At 46.0% G+C, this 6189-nt stretch overlaps 1 pseudogene; it reads left to right on the plus strand.

Annotated features, from left to right (window-relative positions):
* The first annotated feature begins 873 nt into the window (after window positions 1-873).
* On the plus strand, window positions 874-1451 carry LOC146780122 (ragulator complex protein LAMTOR2 pseudogene; annotated as a pseudogene).
* The last annotated feature ends 4738 nt before the right edge of the window (window positions 1452-6189 follow it).

A 6189-nucleotide genomic window follows, 5' to 3' on the forward strand; every position in this document is an offset into this window, starting at 1 on the left:
AACTCACACTATACCACATCTGACATCACCCCAATTAGAATCTGACTTGCATTCATCATTCAGCATACCAAAAAAAGATCTCCATCAAAGTGACCCTTCCGGGGACACGTTGGACATTGCAGCGCCAGCCCAATGAGGAGCAATAGCCCTGTGATGAAGCATGACATCCCTTTGGGATGTGTGAGGGCAACATGAAACAGTCTTGCTGACTGCCTCTTTTCATGTCCTAACTCTGTTCAACCTGGACATATCATCTCTTCGCATTCTCTTTAGGAACAGTGACCCCAATTTTTGTCTGTAGTACTTGGAAAGAGTCAGACACTCTGTCACAGTCCTTACAGGCCAGAGGAATGTAGGATTCTTTAGAACGCATCGAAAACGAAGATAGACTAGGAGGAGCCACTTCTTTTCTAATATGACACATTTAAATAAGGAGTACGGAACGCTAAAGTTAACACTTAAACCTGGATCAAAGCCAGAGACAAGGAAGTAGAAGTTGATGGTATTCCCTTCCTACCTCCAGAAAAGATCCTATCTGTAGCTGAGGCGCCTGCACCCACTTTTGACGATGAAGAACACCCATCCAAAAGTTCTGTAGATGCAGCTGCCTTTCTGGCTTCAAATCTATCCCAATGAGAAACATAAGCGAATACCCCCAATACAGATAATTTAGATGGGCAATAGCTCCAAATATAAAAATGTCACCCACAGAAAAACTAATGTCACAGTTATTTATTCATCATATTTTCATAGTTCATTGATTTTTTATGTAATTTTATTTAAATAAATCCCAAAACATATAATATGCATAAATATTTTTGATATATAAATGTACACACATAATAAATGACAACATACATATATACGAGGTAGTAAGTACCGCGAACCCGAGCCCTGGCGGTTAGTGGTAAAATGCTGCGCCTGAAAGCCCTGACCCAGGTGCTGAGCCAGGCGAACACCGGAGGAGTGCAGAGCACGCTGCTTCTTAATAACGAGGGCTCGCTTCTGGCGTATTCTGGCTACAGAGACATGGATGCTCGAGTAACCACAGCCATTGCGAGCCTATGATAAGAATGGGCATTAGGCCTTCAACGAAGACAATCTGAAATTTATCCTCATGGACTGCATGGAAGGCCGCGTGGCAATCACTCGGGTCGCCAACCTCTTGCTGTGCATGTATGCTAAGGAGACCGTCGGCTTCGGGATGCTGAAAGCCAAAGCTCAAGCTCTGGTCCAGTATTTGGAAGAACCACTAAATCAGGTGGCAGCATCCTAAGAGGAGCGTGAAACTACGCAAAGTTAGTTTGTCTGTTGAAACCATCCAAGATGTGGAATGTCCGGAGCCCTTCTAATACAGGCCACTCTTCAAATTACAAACTGCAATAATGGTTTGCAACTTTACTCTTACCAGGCTCTTTTGGACTCTAGGCAATGCAGCTTTATGCTTGGATCACTTGCTGGAGAATATGTTGATGTGTACAATGATTGAGGAAATTGGGACTGAAAACAGAGTTTTGTAGATACTTCTATCATTCTATCATTTTGCTGTACTGTCTATATATTTTTAGGTCTCGCCTGCGAATGCAGCGCGGAGCGCTGCTTTCGGCGAGATCTATTGTTGCTGACTTGCCTCGGAAGGGGACAGGAGATGTGCACGCGCAGGCTTTTGGCGGATTTGAGTTGGTGTACGCGCCTACAGCCACGCAGCGTGCACATCTCCTGTCCCCCTTCCCTCGCAAGCCAGCATGCAGTTTCGCTTTCGTCCTCACCAGCCTCCTGTAATTCACGCACGTACAGACAGACACGCAACGTGCACATCTCGTGTTCCACTTCCAAGGCAAGTCATTAATTTTGTGCCATCATACTCACTGTTGCCACTGATCCTTTGAACATTTGCGCTGCAGATCTGGACGATGCTGTTAAAATCTCGGGACGGGGAGCGCTGCGGGCCCAAGTGCCTGTACATGGTGGCAGTAGTGCGTCTGCTTTTTCTCGCTGCTGTTAAGGCTTCCCAAGTGCTACCTCCTTCGATCCAATACGGCGATCTGACGTGCCCCGGTACTGCTCCCAAGCCCTCTCCACTGCTCCGGACTGCACCCTAGCGTTAGGTCCGCTATAGTCGGGTCTCTGAACGTGCCCCAGCTATCAGCTGCGTACCCAAACACCCATACCACGCATGCGCCACACGCTGAGCAAGGCACGCTGATGGGAAATCGCCATAGTCCCCATAATTAGATTCACTGCCTCTCTTGCCTCGGTCATCGCATTGCTCCGTGCGAGCTCTCCTACACCCATTCCCATCCTGCCAGACTTATTTGAGTTAAAACTGCACATTTCTTCATTTTTATCTCGAAAGAGACACAGAGAGCAGCTGATACAATTCCTTTGCTTTTAGCTCCATGCTCACTGCTCCAAATTTCCCTCGTTTTCAGCTCCATGTAGAATAAAGGCCGGCGAGCTGTGGGCAATGCTGCTAGTTTAGACACCAATTGCCGTGAGTCATTGGGCGAAACAGCCTAGGAGGCGGGAACAGACGGACAAGGTTGGTTTCAGGAGAGCCCTTATCCAGTTTATTTTAACAAACTTTATTGAACACTTGAGAGTAACCAGAAGACGGTCAAACTAATTCATTCAAGCGTAGTGAAAATCTGAACGTATTATTTAAAAGAATAATGAAAGAATGTTGGCTCGAAGTCTGGAAATTAGATGATCGGACTTTAGAAGTGTGCAAGGGTGCATTATAATGTTCAATGGTGCTGTGGCTGCTTGCAATAAGGAAGAGGATGTGGCGAAGCGGCCAGGTTCTAGGTTTCCAGTCTCGGCCTCGGATCAATATTCTGTGATTCTGGGCAAATTACCTAATCCCGCTGTGCCTACAAAAATGAATGCGTTCATGTGTAATGTTACCGGTGCTTTTGTAAATCCCTCAAATTCCTTCTGGTTGAGTTTGTGCTATACAAATCTGGAATAAAAAAATTGAATTTATACACAACTGTTCTGTTTCTGAAGTTCAATTATTTCCTGCTCCCCCCTCTCTTCTCCTTAGTGTGTTTCATGTCTCTCTGCAGCTGTGTGCTCTGCTGGGCAGTGTCTGGAGTCCTATCTCTGGCACGCTCAAACTCTTCACAGGTCTTTAAAGACCAAGTACTGTGGATTTTTTAAAATTTGGGTTTTCATTAAAATGTTAGCTGTGCAAGGAACACCCTCCTACCAGCTTTCAACGTTAGGCAGAGCTGTTAAAAAAATACTGTTTACATTTTCGGAACTGGTAGTCTGTTTTTTAGCTCCAGCCTGAGCTAGCCACACGTGTGCCCGCTCCTGCACCATAGTAAACGTTGTGTCCTGTCACCCATCACTCTCTGACAATCTCTCCCCTACACCACCCACATTTTAAAACAATCATTTACAATCCAATCGGTCTCGCATTTACGCTACTTTAAGCTATTGGCATTGTAAATGACAATGCCTTTTATTTGTTTTAAAAACGAAAACACAAATAAAAGGCATTGTCATTTGCAATGTCAATAGCTCAAACTTGCGTGAATGCGAGACCTATTGCATTGCAAATGCTTGTTTTAAATACTTATCGGTTATGATGCCGAACAGCAACAGGAAGTGGTTATTCAGTGATGTTGTGTGGGTGGACAATGAATTCTTCTTGGTCCAACTACTAATAAACTCAGCGTAATCACTGGTATAGTTTTTCCTTCCGCTTTAAAAGGGACTGCCTCAAGTCCATTCTGATGATTTAGAATTCCATGGATGGTTGAGAACAGCTAAAACCCACCAGTCAGAGAATTTCAAGCAAGCATTTTTCATGTTTCTTAGAATGTACATTTGTATTTGAATAAAATGTGTTAAGCCCTGTTAAAAAAAAATTTTTTTTTTTAAATAAAACATTCATATATACAAAAAACAGATAATAGATAGACAGAAGAACCCTGAAAAAAAGAGAATAAAATTGACAAGGCTATACAAATGACCAACTAACTAACAAATAGACCAAAACTAAAAGACATTGATACATCAATAAGGAACTAAGAAACTACATAGCCAACAATAAACATAATACAAAAAACAATCAGGACAACAAAGGTGAAAGCGCCGACGCACGTTTCAGAAATGCCACTGCTTGAGCCTTCCTTCATCAGGGCGCAGACTTCATCATTTTAGTTTGTGGCCATGTAATCACCATTAACATTCAAAAGACACATAATATGGTGTATGAGCAGGGCTCTAAGGACTGTCTGTGGGGACAAATGAGCAAAAAATAAGGTAAATGTGCCTAAAAACAGCTAAAATAGTCAAAAAGAGCAAGAGACTCGAAACTAACCAATGAGAAAACCATCACCAGTCCAGGATGATAAATGCCCCTGTGATACGTGATAGTGGATCAACCAACTTAAAAAGCCCAAGAAGGGTGAAGGCAGGGCTAGAGACAAAGATAAGATAAAGTATGAAAAATATAAAGGAAACAGACCTAAGGAACAGAACACAGTGAAGGGCATTGGATGGATACAAAATGTAGGTTCAATAGAAGTACACCAGAAATTAAAATACCTGAATACATGGAAATTTGAGAAAAAAGGAATATATGTATGAAAAATTCAAATAATGAGCAATGGTCGCTAACAATTGCTAGAACAGCAGAATAAAGAAGACACCTACATATAAAGCAGAGGATCCAAGGGTCTAAAGATGGGGCCACAGTGTGGATACAAAGAAAACGAGGAGTATGTGTCCAGGGAGAATTACATATCTGCATATAAATAAAACAACACCAATAAACATGAAAGAAACCTGCCGCTAACGATGAAGAAGAATGAAAAGAGGAAAGACGTGAGACAATACTCACAATCACAGCTAATCCAAATGAAAATTACTTCAGCACTCAATCATTGAGAAAATGCTGCACCTTAGGTGCCGATTCGGATCCTGGAGAAACCGGGTACGAACCGTCGGTCGGAGCGTTTTCTCCGTCCGACTCGTACCCGGGAAATAAACATTACAAACATGCAAGTACGATTCCCATGGAAACACCATTTCCGTACGATTCGTAAAAAACACCGACCGACGAACAAATACATACCAATGTGATCCGAGACAGCGCCGGCGTGACGTCGGGACGCATTCAGCCTGCGGTTCACGAACCAGGAAGTACGATCCACACCGACGTCACCACGCACGGATAAAATTCTCCGCCTGCCAAAAACTGCTGTGAAACCAGGACGACGCGCACAAGGAGCACCTGTACGCGACGGACAGCCATGGACCCGAACCTACGTGTCATCCCAGCCCTCATAGCAGTCCACCTGCTCTACAGGCACCGACGCAGACGCCGCAGAAGGTCAGAATAACACCCAGGGGCAAAGGGGGGGGGGCAGGGGCAGGACACATAACCCCCACCCAAGTCACAAATTACACATGCCCTGGACAAACCTGACCTGCAGGACCTGGTCACCTCGAGGAGGTGGGGGCGTGTCCAGCAACGCAAGCGTCTGCCACAACGGAATTGGATGTTGACGCGAACCGGCAACACAACAATACCGGTACGCACCGTACCCAGGCCTTAAGAGCGTGGGTACGGGTCGTACCACGCCCACCACTACGTCACCCCAACAATGGTGGTACGGCCCGTACTCACGTTCTAAAGGCCTGGGTACGGGCCGTACCAGCATTGTTGGGGTGATGTAGGGGTACGCGTGGTACGACCCGTACCCACGCTCGGAAGGCCTGGGTACGGTGCGGACCCCCAATGGGGTGCCGTAGGGGTACGCACCGTACCCAGCCCTTCAGAGCGTGGGTACGGGTCGTACCACGCGTACCCCTACATCACCCCAACAATGCTGGTACGGCCCGTACCCAGGCCTTTAGAACGTGTGTACGGGCCGTACTGCCATCGTTGGGCTGACGTAGTGGTGGGCGTGGTACGACACGTACCCATGCTCTGAAGGCCTGGGTACGGTACGTACCCAGGCCTGCAAATCGTGGGTACGTGAATGTACGGAGCGTACCCCCACCCGTGTATGAATGGAGCGTACCCCCACCCGTGTATGAATGGAGCATACCCCCACCCGTGTATGAATGTAGCGTACCCACACCCCACCTGTGTATGTACGGAGCGTACCCACACCTGTGTATGTCCCGACCGTGCATGCCCAGACATAGGAGGGGTGTGTGCAGAGTCCT

This window comes from Triturus cristatus, chromosome 12 (assembly GCF_964204655.1).
Source record: "Triturus cristatus chromosome 12, aTriCri1.1, whole genome shotgun sequence".
NCBI classification, from domain to species: Eukaryota; Metazoa; Chordata; class Amphibia; order Caudata; family Salamandridae; genus Triturus; species Triturus cristatus.